General features: G+C 39.8%; 1 protein-coding gene across 7 annotated transcripts in view; it reads right to left on the reverse strand.

The window, feature by feature from the left end:
• The window catches only part of MTMR3 (myotubularin related protein 3), an 82690-nt gene that overhangs the window by 53711 nt on the left and 9952 nt on the right, over positions 1-19027 (reverse strand). The window contains exon 3 of one of the 7 annotated variants that reach the window (XM_075515740.1): positions 12418-12500. The exons of the other annotated variants lie outside the window; for them this stretch is intronic. The gene's annotated coding sequence lies outside the window, so the exon portion shown is untranslated. The remainder of the gene's footprint in view (positions 1-12417; positions 12501-19027) is intronic. 7 annotated transcript variants of the gene reach the window in all.

Here is a 19027-nt window from a genome sequence, read left to right on the forward strand (position 1 = left end):
ACTGCAGGGATGCAAGCATTGGGACTGCTACCCTGAATACAGTTGCTCCTGAGGCTGGACAGTGCCAGGTTACTACTTCATAGAAAGTTTTAAAGACATGTACACAGAGAAGGAGGAATGCTGATAGTCGAGAAGGCATTTTCATGTTTATACTGCCATGTGTCTTCTTTATCATACACTTCCCCAGATTAAGTTACATAATTTCCAGCTTGGAAAGCATCTGAATATGAAGCATACACATTGATACTCACATGCACGACAAAAAGCAGAGATAGACAGCCATACCAAATATCTTACTTTCCCTTAACACAGAATGGGAAGTGTCCTAGGTAAGAGCATTTTGAAACTGTCTTATTCCATTTTCCATTCTACCTGTGCTTCTATGAGTGAAGAATAAAGTTAATAAGAGTCTAAAGCATCAAAAGTTTTGTCAACATCTGTCACTGCACTGACTCATACATTAGTGGCAAGTAATTTTGTTTCCTGTGGAACCCTTTGTAGGTAGGCATATTAGTTTCCTTCATCTCCCCACTCAGAAGAGGCATTAATCTGTTTTTAAAGCAGTTTGATTAAGCTGATTATCTTTGCATACTAGTTAAAAAAAGATAACTTCTCTCATACTCTTCAAAAATTAAATGCAGAAGGCAACTGTTCAAAGTTAAAATGAAAAACATCTCAAACAGTAAGCAAAGATTGAAGTGACAAAAGAATGCAGTAGGAAAGGCAGCAAAAGCACTGCTGAGACTGCAGGTATCTAATAGCTATTGGTAGTAAAGAGAAATTTGATCTTGCATTAGGAAAGGTCCATTTTGCCTTAATTGAGCTAAAGAATAAAAATCAGTGGAACTTTAGATGGGACTAGAGTATTAATTATTCCAATAAATAAGAGGTTTTTAGGAGTGTTTCTGAATAAAAGATTACATATCAGTATTCTTCTTCACTGATCTCAAAACCACTACAGCAAGCTTGAAACCAAAATCTGAAGAAAATTTTATCTTCCTTTAAGATTTCAGGTTTTCTTTTCTTTGAATTCCTTTTTCATTTGGATAAAGCTCCCAAGATCAAAATGCTGCAATTGTTCATACATAAGCCAGGACACAATTTACCCACCAGAGGTCTTCTGATGAACCATTGGAAGTTTAAAGTTCAGATTAATAACCCATTCTATCATTTTCCTTTTATTTCGATTACTCTATTCCTCAATTTTATGTGCGTGACAGACAAGTAACATCTACCAAGAAGGACCAACAAGCTACACAGATCGGTCTGAACTGTGGAGAGATCTGCAAGGATGGGATCTGAATCTAGTAGCCATATCCAAAGCTGACAGGACACTGAATGCTGACCAGGGCCTGAGCTGGTGGAAACCGAGTAGACTGGTGCAGTTCTAAGCTAGAAAGGCGACCAAGTGCATTGGGGAGGGAAAATTACATCAAAAGATAACCAAAAAGCCATGAAAAGTAGGGCAATATTAGATTGAAGTTATGAAACCAAAAAAGCAAGTGAGCAAGACTCATACCAGGCAGCAAAAGTTTCCATTTGAAATGGTAGAGCAAGAAGGGAATAATTTGCTCCTCATACTTCCCGTTTTTCCACTAAGGTCCTCACAGCCCATTTGCCATGAGTCAACACTCCCTCACTTATTTCTTCCTTTCTGGAAGACAGGCAACAACCTCTTATCCCTATTTGTTTGTTAATCAAAGTCTCAAAGGTTTTACTTGTCCTCCTAAAACTCCTATTCATCCCCCTTCCCTCCTCCGGTAAGGTTTTGCTTTAACTCAGTCTGTTCTGTTAACTGGATGAGTACAGAACAGAGGCAGCTGCTGTTCTAGGAGCTGTTTATGGGCATTACACAATACCCATAAAACAGGCTCCCTACATGTTGTATGTTATTGACAGTCAATGCAACACTAGAGATCTACAAGTAATTGAAAAAGGAAGTTTTGAAAATAGGAAGAACTAAGAAGCAAATTTGATTTGAAGACTCCTTTGGAGTTTCAAGTTACACTCCCATGAGACTTTTTCCCATTGAACTACTTTAGGACAATGTACACACAGTTACAGCTATTAGCTTCTAAGTGTGTAAGTTGACCTCGTTTTCACCATACTTTGTCTGGCACAAAGCTTTTAAAACCTCTTTAACAAAAGACCACTCAATGCTTTTGTCATAAGACAACTTTATTGAAATACCAAACACCTGCTACGAATAATCATTTCTTTCTCAATGCATTAAGTAGGTTCAGTTATTATAAGGTGTCCATAACAGGAAACTCAGCCCCTGCAGAGGCTCAGAGCAGTAGCATTGATCAGCTACACAGCTAGGAACAGGCAAGACACAGAGAAGTCTGCTTTCTGTTACCAAGGCCTATCACTAGACATCGCTTTCTTTTACTGCATACCTTGCACAATGCAATTATGGACTACTTAAGTTTTAATCCATTAATTCTTAAGTTGCATTGAAAAAACCTGTTCTGTCAAGGAGGCCATTTGGGTAAGATGCATATACACCTTCACTGTCTTCATCTAGGAATAGGCAGCCATTTGAGAGGCTCAGTGTTCAATGACTTACACTGGACTACCTTGCACAAGCATGAAAATTAATCATTTCAAACACTAACACTAGCACTTAGTAAAATCGTGGTACACTCAAAAATGCTTCTCAATGTGACACTGAAGGTGGTTTTACTTTTAAGATAGCCTACGTTCGCATCCCCTGAAACACAGTGAGCCATCAGAAAAGGTACTACTCCTATACTCCTCCCAAACAAAATGCTCTTCTTCCTTATCTTCCACCAACTCGGACAGACATTTCAGACCCCTCAGGACATAATCCAACTCCCAGATGCAAGACAAAACTAATCCAGAAAGAAGTCAGGTTATAGCACCACACTCTACAATGCTGTCTGTTTTGTTTGTTTCCAGACCAGATGCTGAGAAAAAGCAAAGCCTGAAAGCAACTGCATGACACTTCATTTTTACAGAATTTGAGATGGCTTAAGAATCACTTCAACACCTGCAGAAGTGACATTTTCTTTACAGAACTAGTCAATTAGCTTGCTCATCTCAAACTACTTACTATTTATTTCTCAAAGCATTAAGCAGATCAAGTTTAAACGGCAGAGTTTACAGTTCAAATACCAGTTACCCTCAAAAGGCCCTGATCTGCATTAGAGCTATTAAGCGTACAACTGTATCCTGTACCAACAGGAACCAAAGTCATCTTTAGGTATACTACACAGCAGTGATATTTCTGCCAGCATCTGTGAACTCAGGGATGAAGAGCTTGTCTCTTCCAACCAACCATGGAAGGGGATAAGTATGTTTGATCACAGCATTAGTAGTACCGTTTACTTACAGTATAAAATAGCAAGTTAATTCAATACAAGAAAAGCACTGAGTTCAGGTATTTCTTTATTGGTACACGCAAAACAACCCTGGTAACACAAGTGAACCAAGTAACCATATTCCAAGAGCTGGCCCAGGTAGAGTGCCAGCTTTTAGTCACAAGAGACCCCTTTTTATGAACTGACCACCTAAATTTCACATTTCAGGAGTTCATAAAGAATTAGGCTAGCTTTTCTAGGATCATGAACAGCTGTTTTCCAGAGAGCAGTCCAACTACTTGTTTGGGCATCATCCGCAAGACTGCCAAGGCATCAGAACTCACTATTCAACCAGCCACTTAATATGTGTAAATACTGTAAGGCAAAAGTCAAATTATGAAGAGATAAAACCATGTCTGCTTGTGCATGACAAGGAGACCAGCAAGAGCTAGGTAAGGAAACATTAGCAGCTTCAGTGAGTATAAGGAATTTTCTGCTGCTCCTATTTAGACAGCAAGTTCCAGTTTAAAGCCACACACGTGACTTACTAGAACAGGTTACTGCCTTCCTTACATTGGAGCAGCTAACCCCTTCCAGACTAGGACAAACAGGTTATTGCATCAATCCATTTCCAACTTCAACTTCTCCAAACTTTCAACAGTATGCTCTGTTACCAGTCAAGTTTTCTACAGCAGGAGAGAAGACTCACACTAGCATTGCCCTTCAGCTAGGCACAGCAGCGCAGAGCTTAGGCTCCCTACATGTGTTAACATGTCACAGCACTCGGATGCCTTCCCCAATTAAGGAGGCTGCCTATATTTAGACCACAAGGGACAATCCAACTGGTTTGGCTAATCTACCAGCACACTGCCTCCAAGAAACCTGCTACTTGATGTCCCCCTTTGGTCAGCTGATTCAATTCACTAAAGCTAGGAGAAGCAGAAGAGCAAATACCTTTTCTCCTGTAGTTAAATCACTTCAATACCTTCCAAATATTAAGAGTTGTTTATTCCCATCTTTCTCCATTTGTGGAAAGCCAGTTACTTTCAGAAGCAGGAAATGTAACCAGCAAAATACTACTTTCCATTTGCAAGTTGCACTTAAGTAAGACCTGGAGATGGGACTCCACAACCAAAATAAAAGGCAAGCAAAGAACAATAGCCTTAAAAAGGGTCCTACAAACATGCAGGAAAAGGACAGAGCTATCTGCATATCGAACTACAGTGAGGAGCTCTGAACAGCCGAGACTATCTCGCTTGAGAGCCTAATCAAATACCAGGGATTTAAACAGCATTTGTACATGCCCTTTGATGTGGGAGGCATGAGGCAGAGCAGGTAGTCTTGCATCTCTTAAGATCACCTAAAGAAATTTGAAGCTAGCCTTAATGTGTTTCAATTTTGTAGTCCTAATGCGTTTCAATTTTGGTAACTAGTTTTGAAGATCGATTACATATATTATGAGTATCTATCATTAAGTAAAGAGGTCTTCAAATAGACTAGTTAATTTTGTCAAACTGCAAAATTTATTCCTCTAAAGGCTCAACAGTGGTGTTTTAGAACCAGTTGGCTCTATTATGTAAATTTAAGCTTATTTTTTACATCCAGTAGCCCTCCAGCTACTAAACCAAGGTAGTACGCTATGCAACCATCTTGTTCAAATCTTGAATGCATCAAAGGCAAGAACAATTATGATTTCTAACATCATGTTTCCAGACTAGCCAGGAAGGATGGGTTCAGTCATGACAACTCCCTAAAATCTTTTCTCTGTGTAACAACTTCCATATTACTGGAAGTCCACAAGCTTGTCAGTTTACTCTGAAGTTGCACAGACATTCAAAGCCAGGAAAGAATTTACTTGGATTAACAGAATATGCTTATTCTAAAAAACTGAACAGCATGAAGCCAAAGTTAAACATATTTAGGCATTTCAGAGAGGCACCAAAGAAGGTTTTGTGGTTGTTTTCAAAGCACCTGTGTATATCAAAACACTGAGCTTCAGTTAGAATTAAATTCTGCAATAGATTGCAACTCTGCTAGTGAAACAAGGTTTGACATATCCCCAGTTAATATTTACTAGCCACAGACAGTTTCCCCTCCCCACTCCCATATTTAGTTAAACAGTTAAAAATCCATTGACCTAAATGTTCAAGCTTCCTTAGGAGGGCACCAGCAGACATTTGCCTTATTTGGAAAAAGGAATCAATTCTGTATGGTAACCACATCCCCTTTGAAATCACCATTTCAATGGCTAGACCAATGAACAGGAATGAGTTTCTCTAGGGAACAGGAAGATTTCGGTCTGGATTTCCTACCTGCTCACTTAGATCAACCCACACCAAGTTCTGTATAGTTGATTAGTTTTTACCAAAAAGAGGTATTACTCCAGTATCATATTTTATACTAAATGCCCTTTAAAAAAAAGCATGACAAATTAGTAATGCAAGATAGTAACAAGTGTCTGTACGTAGAGGCAAATGCATTCCCACAACAATTCAACACTAGAAGCACTTAATCTACAGCAACCTTTGTTTCTAGTGTTGAATTGTTGTGGGAATGCGTTTGCCTGTATATAGACACTTATGTCCTGGTGAACTCTAATGGGACTATCCAGAACACGCTTTTCCCCAAAATTTGGTTTAGTGTGGATTCATTCAAGTCAGGCAAACCCTGACTTAAAACCTCTCTCACTTATTTTCCCCAGGGAAACTCATTCATATTGGCAGATATAACAAACCCTGAGAAGGAATAACACTAATACTACAAAGAACATAAGAGGTGTGAAGCCATTTAAGTGTTTTATCCTTTAGAGAACATTCACTCCTTCCCTGTGTGACTCAAAACAAACCTCATTTACTAGAAAAGACTTGGTTGTAATTAAGAGAAATCATCAATTTAAAGAAACAAAAAGTTTGGGCTCTTCAGCAAGTTACCTAAACACAATGCATCCACATCTTTCCCACAGGCACTCCTACAGAAGTGAGTGCAGTTCAACAGCTAATTTGGTTATTGATGCATCAGGTAAAGTAATTTTCATTAAATGGTTTAATCCCAGATCTCAAAAGATGTACATCAGTATACAGGAAACTTCAGTTATTCACTTCAATTTTGTTTTGCATTTGAATAGTTGTCAGCCAGCAAGACTTAATCTTCCTTTAAAGAAATATAAAAGACTTATAGCCATCCTTACAGTAAATTTAGTGTCCCCTTCAAGTTGTATTTTATAGAGACATGCAAGAACATGCACATATTAGTCCACAGGCTTGCTTAAAGATATGAAAATAGCGCAAGTTACACATTTGTAACACTTAATTCTTACCTGTGACTTGCAGATGTCAAGCTTCCATTAAATGCACAGAAGTAGCATTTCACAGTAAAAATTAAGTAAAATCAACTACATTAGTCTATTTTTATTCTTTATCCCTCAATTTGAAGTACCCTCTGGTAACCAACTTAGTAGCAAAAGCAAGTCTGTACTTACTGAACATGAACTTGGAGATATCCATCTTAAACCCACGAGGCTAAAATACTCAAGTTGCATTTGCTTAGATTCAAAAAGTAAATCAGGGAAGTTTTGGAAAAAAAGTAGATACAACATAAATAAGGAGCAATAAGAGGTTTCATACTCGAGTTTTGGGTCCTAATTTACTGCTTTGCTCCTTATGAAATTAAGTGGCAAAAAACCCTGACCTCAACTGACAACATCTTCTTTCATGACACGTAAGCAGGATGAAGCTGCTGACAATGAATGAACACAATACTGAGAAACTCAGTTTGCTCAGGTACTCAAGGATCTCCTTAAAGATCTTATGAGGTGTCAACCTTGGTCAAAGTCCAAACCAAAAAAGGACAGGAATGCCTTTCCTTCCCGTAACTATAAAAGCAAAGCTGCCTGCAGTAAAGCTTGCCATCAGGTCCAGGAGGACAGAACTTCACAGAAAGTATTCCTTCTGAAAGAGACTCAAATTCAACACCAGAGATTTCTGTGCTGCTACCAGTCACAGGAACAAGATTCAATATCAAATTACAAAAAGCAGAAGTTACTTCTGCCCCTTTAAGTCCAAATGGGAAAGTATAAAGAACCAGGAGAGATACACATGCAAAAAAATTCAGAACAATTTGGGTTGAATGGGACAACTGAACATCAGCTAGTGCAAGCCCCTACTTGACAAAGTTCCAATTAGATCAAGCCGCTTAAAGACTTGTCCTGTCAAGGTTTAATATCTCCAAGCATATTCTTTCTAGACAAGCTGTTCCAATATTAAGGTTGGAATCTTAAACCAAGTTCAGAAAAATAGTCAAAGGCAAAGGAAGCCTTCACACTGAGTAAAAACAGGGAGAACAACAAGGGTAAGAATGTTCAGAATACTAAGTCTACCCCACTTATTGCAAACCTTTATTTCAAGAGGTTATGCAGTTGGTGTAAAATCCACACATGAAGACAAATCTAGAAGCAAATGCTCAGAGCTGAGGTGAAAAAGCATTTGCAATTTAGATAAACAACAGCACGCTGGAGGAACAACCTCAGTATTCAGGCCTTGTATTTCTGAAAAGGCTTGCATACAGTTTTGTACATCTAGACTCAAATGCCAAAAAATGGCCAAATGCCTTTCATGGATGAAAGATTACATCTTGATGTAGGAAAACTTACTTGACAAGCTTAAATTAATCTGTCAACCCAGTACAAGGCCCCAAGGTATGTATGTTTTAATAAAAGTACCACATCTGTGTCATTAGCTTGGAAATACAACATCTCTGCATCAGTTTCAGGTCCAGCTGACAGAACTGTTTGGAAAGTCTTCCCTGACAGTAGAGGCTTCCAGAATAACCAATTAAATCCATGAAGCAGCACTTACAGCTAAACTTCTGTGTTCATTCTGAACAACTTAAAGCTTAACAGACTGAAGATGTTCTTCTTTCCAGTTACCATTACCATGGGTGCTGGAAAAACAGATCTTCCAATAACAGGTAAGAAACAATGGCCTGTGTTGGTATTTTACTACTTTACATACAACCGCTCAAGAAGTCAGAGCACTGGTGTGTAAATGCTGCTGTAAGGGAAGAGATCCTTGACAGGGCAGGCATGCTTTGGTGATGGATTTTTGGACTAGGAGTTAAGGTTGTTACAGGTAGTTGCACAATAAAGTAAACAAGGGAGGCATAGCTGACAGCCTGAAACTCATGTATTAATGACACAGCAGATATTTTCACTACTCATACATGCCACAGAAATCAACTTGTAATTGCATCTGAAAATGGAGCATGGAGTGAAGAATTACACATTAGGAAATACAAGCTGTATGATCACCTGTGAAGCTTCAGTTCAGCTTCTCTTGGAATATGTATGATCCATAATTCCCTTCTCCATCCTTTCCTTCCCATAAACCCCCATCCTCACTCAGTGCACTAGGTGGACAACACTCCCTGAACCCAGAACTTTCCATTATATTAATTTTTATTAAACCTTGTAGTCAGTATTGAGTTCTGAATCAAGTCAATCTTTTCTACACTGCTCATTTTATAGCACCTCTTCTGCTAAAGATCCACAGTGCTTACCACAGTTTTCACCCTGTCCCATGTTGTTAAGTGGTAGTAATGTATTTTTAAAAGGTTGAAAAACTAAGCATAGTAAGAGTTCAAGGCATCAGAAGGATCTTCTAGTTTTGGTACCCAGAACAGATGTCTAAAGTCTAGTTCTTCAAATACTCCCAATTTTTATAGTATTCTGCTCTGTATTTGGGAAATGCAACTCCACTAGCTGGGGGCCTGAGCTGCAGAGATGAGTACTCAGGCCTGGAGTTGTATATTTAACACCAAAACCATAATTCTACACACACCTGTAAAAGTTTCCAGTAACTTACTGGCCAGCACCACAATCCACAACAGGGCAGGGACACATTTAGTTCTGTAGGATGGCAGCCACCTGACTCACCAGACCACCACCAGAACTTCTTCCCAGATAAAGTCGCTATTCCCTCACCCAGTGCTTCTACAAATACCAGGTAATTTAAGATCTTATTGGGCCACCTGGAAGTTCTGGATTTCTTCAGATGTCCAAGGCTATTGCAGCCTCTCCTTAAAATTCTCAGTTATTACCTGTGGGGATGAACTACAGATGCCAGTGCATTCACAGCAACAGTCAAAAGCTCAGACAGTTTGTTATGCATTTGGATATCCAATCATCATTCCTTCCACAAACAGCTTATTCTGATTATATTAGTTTATTGGCTCAATTGCACTGCACAGATAAACCTCTTCTGGAGGGAGATGAACTCCCTGGCAAGCCTTCAGAAGAGAACAGTACTCACATTTGGTGTGGTAGCTTGATCAACAGCCACATTCATTAGGAAGCCCAGGTCACGAAGGACTTGCATTAGAGCCAAAATGAGTCAATGTCCCTAATTCCCCTAGCCTCCTTTAAAATGGGCAGCCCTAATGCTAGGGGTAGAGTTGTCCAGTTTTATTATTTTGGACATAGTGAAAATCCCTTTGCAAATAAGGTAATCTTTCTCCCCTTTAAAGTTTCCTTGCAGAGTAGCATATGACAAAGCTGTGTACATGAGGAAAGAGTGCATGACACTAACATGTAAGGGATATTCAAATTTTACACATGCTCAAGCTACATTAATGCTAAAACTAGAAACCCAAAAAGGTTCAACAGGCTCTTGTACCAAAATTTTTTACACAAATCAGGAGCAGCTGTCCTTCACCAAGATGCTTTTCCCTCCATATGCTTTCATTGTTGCAGGTCCCCCAATTTACTTGTTGGGCTCCCACACCCACCCAGAAGCACTGCAATGCGGGGCTGAGCATCACCTTCCTGTACAGCCCTTCAATCAGGTGCAGCCACCACACTAAGACAGACCTTCAGCTGGCTTTGGGCACTAGTTATTTCCCCAACAACTTTAGATGCAGGCTATTTTCTTTAAGCCATTAAAGAAAAAGCCATTAAATTAATTTTAAAGTCACTAATGTAATACAGCACATGCCACCTGCCTCAGTGAGGCATCACTGCCATGCTTAAACTTTGTCTGCCATAGCTTTAACTCTTGTTTATCTTATCAAAAGGATGTCAGAAGTCTTATGCAAGTTCACCTCTAACATACTCATTATCCTCTTAGGAGCCATCAAATGAAATGTGAGTTAATGAATAACACAGTAGGAATTATTTCATTACCCCCATGGTGAAAGAGGGCCATCTAATTCTTGGATATGATGTCAGACTTGAGAACCAGCCAGTGATACTTACTCAGGCTTCCACTGCTCAATCAACTGCTACACCAGTGGTGTTCATAGTGAAAGGCTTGCAGACTGTACTGACAGCTCAAGCACGGCTGCCAGAGCATGAAGCAAAGCTACTCTGATAGCAGCCTTAGGAAGAATTAAAGCAGCAGGAGTGAGGAACTGAAGCCTGTCATTTTGCTTCCACAGAAGGGAGGACAGGAGGGGGAGGTTTTTAGCAGCATACATTTAACACATAGGCCTTGTGCAGGTATGGAAATCAATGCAGTAACAGCATGTCAGCTCTGCAAATTTTCTTCTTGCCTTACCTCCGCTTTTACAGAGTGTCAACCCCACTCCAAGTTACCACCTGTCTCTGGTACTACCTAAGTCAACCTGCCTATTGAACTCCATCAGAAACCCAAGACACTCAAAGAGAAGTCTGAAGTGAGGTATAGACCTTTCATCAGTCATTGGCAAGCCTGTCTTCTGGCATTCAAGGCTACCTCGCTTCCACTTTTAGTTACACTAATGCTTTTCACTATAGAACCTCATGCCTTATGACTTCAAGTAGATGTTCAGTCCCCTGTGAAAACACACTCATCTCCTGCTAGTATGGGTAGCAAGGAGGACAACAGCAAGAAAAACTTCCTCAGCCTACCAAAGTCCTCCTTCAGGTCATCAAGACATTTGCCTGCAATAAAAAAAAAAAACTTTAGATTGCCTGAAGAGTTTGTATGTTCAAGACTGTCTAGTTCTGTCAAGGAGACCAGGCAGTTTAAGACCATGTTTAGAGAGATGACAGTTTACTGAAAGTCCCTCCTCACTGATATCAGGACAGCTATGCTAGGCAGTGCCCTTCAGATAGTTTGACTCTTGGGATACATGTTCCTTCCTGTCTAGAACAACCCTGTACTTTCTTTAAATTACACAGTCAGGAGCAAGCTCAGAGACAAGAAAGCAGCAGACATTTGAACGGTTCATACCAATCCATTACAGAAGGTTGCAAGTATTACTTACCAGATATTCCCCTATAACAACTTGACTGATGAGGAATAAACTAGTACACAAGCAAGCTAAAAACCTAAGTAAAAGGAAAAAAACCAGAAAGCCTGGGAGACCAAAGCTAGAAGACGGACTTCTCATGCAGATGGAAAAACAGAACCGTCTTCCTCACATGTCATACCCAATGAAAGAACCCAACACAAGCTTTGCAGGCAGCCTTCTCTACATGGACTGCAGAAACTGAGATGCGTTCTCTTTTGGAGTCAGATTTTCCCATAACCTGCAGCTGCAGTCACTTCTGAACAGCCAGCCATTACTGAGTTTGCATAACACTTCAAAAGCAAAGAATAATTGTACCATACTCCAAACCATACTGAAAGAAACACTACCTTCAAGCCTAGCATGTGCTGTTCTGTCATTCTCACATGAGAGTGCACATGCAAGATGTATTCATATTCAAGTCCTGGCGTCACAATTACTCTGTCAAGAATGCAATGCTGAAGTATATTTAGAATGGTTCTGTTAATACGATAGCTAGCTTCCATAATGCCATTAAGGTATCCTGGACTCTAAAACCACTACTGTTCTATAAGCATTCATCTTAAAGTCTTCAATAATTGCTCAAAATACCTATATTTAAGAGACAATACTCATCCCATGGCAGTACCTGTAAAATTGCTAGAAAATTCAGTAAGATAAACTATCAAAAGTTCGCTTTGGGGCAAGTTTCTATTATACTAGAAGCTTCTGAACTGGTTGCCAGTGAACAGCATCTCCCTGCATGTGAAGAGCATCTGTGTGCAGGTGCTGCCTGAGCTTCTGAGTCATCATCTCCCCACAGGCACTTACTGCCAAGCCTTGAGGTGCTTACCCAGCAGGTAGTGCCCATCCACCCATCAGCTGATCAGCAGAGCATACAGCTGAACTTCAGCCTACAGAGCTGGAAACCTGTGCCTAAAGGTAAGCACAATAATACAGAGTGAGGTAAGAAACAAGTTTTTGAGACAGTATGCAATTTAAGGGGATAATGGGATAGAACTGATGCCCTCATTTGTGAGGCTGGAAGCCTTAACAATTATGACTTGTACAGTGATACTGCTTTAAGTTTAATCACATGCTTATGTTCCCCATTGAGTCAGAGCTGTCTGTCCTTACATAAGACATCAAAACAAAGTTCTTCAGAACTTTTCAGTGGGGTCTTAAGAGGCTGTATCTATACTGTTTCTACAGCAGTGTTGGTTAACCAAGCTTTCATGCCAAGCAAACTGCCAAAGTCATCTGCAGCCAAGAGAGGTTAATCTTTACTGGAAGCATCCTTAGTGCCATGTCCACACCACCTGTACCCAAAAACTGCCCTACAGACCCAAAGTAAGGTTCTTCTCACCTAAAGCCAGATTTTGTGTCTGACCTTGTCTCTTTTTAAAAGGCCCACATTCTATCACCTAGTGAGCAGTTCTTACCTATTTTGGACACCCACTTCAGGAGACAGACCACACTTGATTCAGTTTGGTGGGAGGACAGGACAGCAACATCCAAGTGTCCTTAACTCTGCAGTTTCTAGCTTAAAAACATCTAGACAGACTCACTAGAAGGAAGTAAACGTGATCTGGACTGTCTGTGGAAGCATCAGTGCACACTGCATTCTTTGGTGTTCAAACACAAAGGACGAGCAGCTCACTGGACATTCCCTGTACTCACACAACAAAGAGCTGTTATCCTCAACAGCTGTAAAGCCGCAACAATTCTTCCTACACACCCCAAGCTTTTTGCTAGCATTAAGTAGCTGCCTAAGTGAGAGTCAGTTATAACGTTGTTCTATCACCACCACTACTTTCTCAAAGCTTAAAAATTAAATCAAGTATTCCACTACTGGAATTTTCATTACCAGGAAGTTGCAATAATGCTTATTGCATTATGGTTATTGGTTTGTTCTCCCAATATGAGAACTCATCAGTTCAATGCTTTGAGTTAATTATTATTGCTTAACTAAGGTCAATGCAAACAGAAACCTGAAAAGCATGAAATAAACAGTAGGAAACCAAGCTCAACTACTTAAAGATAAACTGAATACTTCATGATTGCCTGCAAGTGTCAGGGAAATTCTCACATAGCTCTAATATGCATGAGAAATTTAAAGCCCTGATGATTAGAGCTTCAGAAAATGGCCACATGAAAATTATACAGCGAGGTAAAGACTCAGACTTTTTACTGTGTCTAGACATGCGATGAAGAAAGGTTTATCATAACATATAAGAAAAGAACTAGAACCTGGATGCAGTATTTCCAGGATATTCTGTCAGACTTCAACTCTCTCGGCAATAAAGCATAAATAAGCATGAATGTTTCTCTGGAGAGTCCACCAAAACCCCAGAGATACTCAGAGAACTCTGGTTCTCTAGAGCTTCTTCTGCACTGGATCAAGCACCTTCAGTCATACCCTTCTCTCATTCGACTGAGAAAGGAGATACAGCATCAATGATTTTATGGAAGGTAGCAGTAAGATTCAGCCCTGGCACAGCCTTATTTTACAGAAGGGCTACCAGTCACCAGAGAAGTTTCACTGACATATGCTGATGAGGTTGAACTTGGAACTGTTCAAACAAGTACCTCATTTGAAATTGCTAGTATGAGATGTTCAACCTATAGATGAAAGCCTTTGAACTTAGACAGTGGAAGTGACTTCTACAAACCAATGCGCTTCACTCAGCAGGAGCAGCATGCTAAGACAATGAGTGAATAGACAACTAGAAAGAGCGATTCAAGTGTCAGTCTTCCTCAGAATAGCCAGGACAAAGTGCTTTTTGTTTCTACTCTTGAGGTCTTGACAAATCAGAAATAGATTAAGTGTGCTAGCAGACTAGCTTCTACCTCAGACTGCTACGCGATCTAATGGAAGAGATCTGCCAAAACTCTGAAGCAACTTACACCAGAGCAAACACAGCAACGCATATGTTCTGTTTTCCTTGTAAGAAGTTTGAAGCAAATCATGCCTTTTCAGCATTATAGTAAGCTGACAGGTGATCATTTTGCTTATAGTCAAGATAAAATAAAACCTGATAAATAAGAGCTAGAGGTCCTAACTCTGTAAGTATTAAACAACATCAATAACATTTTTAAGTCTTGTTAGAACCAGGAGGAATACCTGCTTGAGTACAGTTACCAATGAAGGCTTTATTACCTCTAGGAACAAGCTCTGAAGCACACACATTTGTTTTGTACATTTTTCAATTTAACCTTGCTGAGTTCACCAGCATTATTTTTTGCAGCTCAGTGACAAAAACAGAGTTACTGAATAACTTTCTAGTATGAAGTTTCAGTGCATTAGTTCTCACTCTTGAGTTAAATACATAGCCACCTTAACATCCACAAACCCAATAACCCACTACTCCATAACCCACAAGGACTAAGCACATTTTATCTGTGGAAAACACATGAGCATTTATCAAGTAACATATCAAATCTTACCACAAATACTAAACAAAAACCAGCAAGTCAACTGTTTCAGTTAAAAATTAATAAAATAGTTCTGAGAAAAAGGAATGCATCTGCTTCCACTTCCTGCATAAATCTCAAGTACAACTCAAGTAGTGCCACAGGTACACAACCCAGTGCCAGACAGCAGCAGAGGCAAACCCTAGGAGAGCTGTGTGTTCTGCAGGTGACCCTTTCAAACTCAGTTTGAGATGTGGGACAGTTTCAGGGGTTGCATTTTTGAGGGAAAATTTGAAATCAGTAGTAATGGCTACCCTTTCAGCATTTAGGCCTTCCTGTACCAAAAGTTCAGCCCAACACCCCACTGCCGTAAGGCAGACAGTATCCTTAGCTCCAGGGTCGCATGGTCTGCAAAGCAGCCCAATTACTCTGTACCTATCCTAGACTACAGCATCCTAGCAGCACTCAATCTAGTGAAGGCTGTTGTAAGCCAGCAACTTTAGGATAGGGACCATTTTACCTACCGAAGCAAAATAAAGCACTGCAGAAGCACTTGTTAAATGCTTTACTTGCAGCAATCCTGGTCTAGGAGCACTGTATTAAAAAAAACAACCCTTTGGAGTCTATCAGTCTAGTCACAGTGAACACGGCACTAAGACCGCAAGCTAAACTCCGAAGATGCAATGGGCTGACGCAACACAAACAAAGGTTAAGTTGCAGATTTCTGCCTCAAATCTGTCTGCAAGGAACACTGTGTCACTTGTGACAAGGAGTTAAAATACTGGAAGGAAGAGAAAGAACCACATTTGAGTGGTGATGAACTTAACTCACCTTAACTCCCATTCCACCAGCTCAGGATGAACAACATTTCTGTGAAAACTTTATACCAAGCTACCTCAAAACACTAAGAAAGGATATAATTCAAGCCTACTGTTTTACACAAAAAAAATCTGCTACTTCTCCCTTCAAAAATTCAGTGAGGCTTGAAAGTAGGGCAAACCTAACTGGAGAAATTAGAAGACTCATTCCTTACTTCAGAACTGAAGCCTTCAGACCCTTCCATTCAACCTACTTCATCATCAAGCACTTCATTTTTAAGATATCCCACATACCCAGTATGTTATAGTATTCCCCCAGCTTATTTTGTTTAGATAGACATTAGTAAGGACTTTTCTCTATTCCTCCCTAAAAAGAAAGCCTGTAAAATTGACATCAGATACAATATAAAATACATCACTTCCAAGATAAAGCTGAAGTTAGACACTCTTCATCTCAGAAGTATTTGGACAGATCTTCAGGATTTCACAGGTAAAAACTCACTGCAGACCAACTCCTAAATCCTAATTTAGAAGTTCAACACTGTACATAAACAAAACTGAAGAATGAAAAAGGTGTAATTAGATCAGCACAGCTGTTTGCTGTAGGTCACAGACTTCTTTCTGTTAAAGGACAAACTTACCTACCCAGTAAGTTGAGTGACACACACCTTGGTATTTAAATAACTGAGATCTAGAGATGTAGTACATAGGTGACTAAGTAGGAGCTAACTCTTTAAATAAACGCAGGTTTTAACAAGATAAATTCCTATTCTATACTTAGAGTTTAAAGGTTACAAAAGCTCTATGTTGGAGGAACAGAGCAGCAGCAGGCAACAATCTTTTTGTAAGATGGCAGAGTTGCTCTGAATTCCATGTAGAGGCTGAGCTGTCATGCACACAGCACGATCTATGGATTCCCAGCTTCACAGGAAGAGTCACGACTTTCTCTTCCACATTCTTATATGCAATAAACTATCAGTATGTAGTTTAAACTCTTTGAGCTCTCATTAAAGTGTTATTAAAAAAAAAATCAAAGTAACCAAGTCATCAGCATGATTTTTGAGGGGTTACAGGTAAAGCAGCTCTGCAGAAGTCAGCTAACAAGCAGCAGATTCTTCAGACAAGTTTCAAGCCATCATATTTGTTTCAACATGTACAAACTCTGCTAAGTCAAGACTTTCAACAATACTTAGCATAAAGTCACCTAGGGGAGAATACAATGGCAAAGCCTGACTAATTGCTATTGAAATACAGCACTGATTGTGTTTTCTTTTGCAAACATGATGGATGCACCGAGTTGTTTTACCACAATTGATCTTCATCCAGCTGAACAAGCCTTCTCTGAATTGGCCAGGGCAATTGGCTAGGGCACTCCTTCAACTTCTGCATTTTAGTTAGCTACAAATAGTTAAGCAGATCTTAAGAACACCAACCCCACACAGGGGCCCTATTCTTCCTCCTAAGTTTTCCAGAGTCAAACAGGAGGCTTGAAGTTCTAGAAAACAGGTGCTACAACACTGGTTTAAAGTTTACTGTTCATCAATTCATGCAAGTTCAAAAGCTGACCTTTTACAAGCAGTAAAAAATCCCAGCTGGCTACATCTGCAACTGCACCACAAACATGCTTCACAGCAACATCTTTAGACTCCTAAAAAAATCTTTCCAGCAATAAAGCCACCAAGAACTCACCAACCTACCTAAACAGACTTGAGTATTCTCTGCACCTGCAGAAGCAGCTACCATGCTCCAAACCCAGTCTGGAAATTCAAACTAGCTCTAGGAATTCTTTAATTGTCTTGGCAAGAGTCAATATAAAAGTTGTGGAGTTTAAGCACATAAACTAGTTTTTGGAGGGGTTTTTTGGCATTAGGCCTTTCTTTAAACTGTAAGCTTAACTGGATTCTCCCCAGCCCACCTGCTTGCTTCTAATATGGTAATTCTTGCACAAAAAACTTAAGTCCCTTCTTGCCCTTTTCATGATAAAAGTCATTTAAGACCAATTCCTTTTGACAAGGCATGTTTTAACTTATCACTCCTTGCCTTTGGTAAGTGAAGTCAGTTTAGCTCAATAACAAATATTACTGAATCTGCAGCATATTTTTAGAAAGATGATTTCTTAACCAGTACACTGCTTGGGCTGCTAGGATCAACACATGGTAGCAAGTGTTTGATGATGAGACTAGAGACTGAATTTTGTTAGAGGAACCAGAAAAACCCCTAACAGTTGTTATAAATACTTAGAAATTGAAAGGAGACAAGGTAGATTAAGTCATATTGCAATTTTGGGGCCCTTGAAATATGTTCAAGTACATGAGGCTTTGCCCTAGTAGGCCTCCAATTTGAATGCCAAACAATTTGGGTCTAGGAGCAAGAAGTATGCTAGAAGCAGTAAAGGAACTGCATTCAGCAAGGGCTGGCCAGATAATCCCCACCTCTATGTGAGCAGTGGTCTAGTCTCAGGCAGTTGTACATACCGCTAAGACAGTCTAGAAAGCTGGACAAATAACTTGAAATAGTAATGTTTAGAAAAATAAGCTACAGGGCACAGCAGCATGCAACTTACTCTTCAGTGAGCCTGCCAAACTGTTTCTTCCCCAACCAGAACAAATCAAGTTGTCTTATGCAAGAGGAAAAGTCTTCATACCTTAGTGCTGAATGAGAACATGGCGGTCTAAGGAATGATGCAATAGCACTATTAATTTTAATAGGACTGCTCTCTGGGTGTGACCCTCAGAAAGGACAGGAGCACCTAAACTTGTACATTATACAAACACCTTATTAAAAAACTAGTCTTAAAAAATGAAAGCAAGAAATACCTCTTATTGTCCTTGTTATACCAATCTTACACTTGTCAAATCAAGCAAAATCCTTCCATCCTTTGTCCACAACTCCCCAGGCTGAGTCCTCCACATGAACGCCACACCCACCCAGCACAGTGACAGTAATGAACCTAACCACTCTCTGCAGGTAAGCATCATATCAAGCAGGTTTCAAGATTGCTTCCTACTCCAAGTTGATTACAACAGCAGGTTTGGCATTGTTTTTTTCCCCTCAGTGAATTACTAAAGAATTCCCATCCTTAAACCCTTCCACTGTTAGGTTATCACCAGCCTTTCACGAGTTCATAGTAAGAAGTGCCTATGTGATAAAAATATTGCAGAGGAGTTAGAATGACCTAGCAATTGAAAGCTAGACAGCTCTTAAACCAGCCTATCAGTCAACACTTGAGAA

Source organism: Mycteria americana, chromosome 13 (genome assembly GCF_035582795.1).
Source record: "Mycteria americana isolate JAX WOST 10 ecotype Jacksonville Zoo and Gardens chromosome 13, USCA_MyAme_1.0, whole genome shotgun sequence".
Taxonomy (NCBI): domain Eukaryota; kingdom Metazoa; phylum Chordata; class Aves; order Ciconiiformes; family Ciconiidae; genus Mycteria; species Mycteria americana.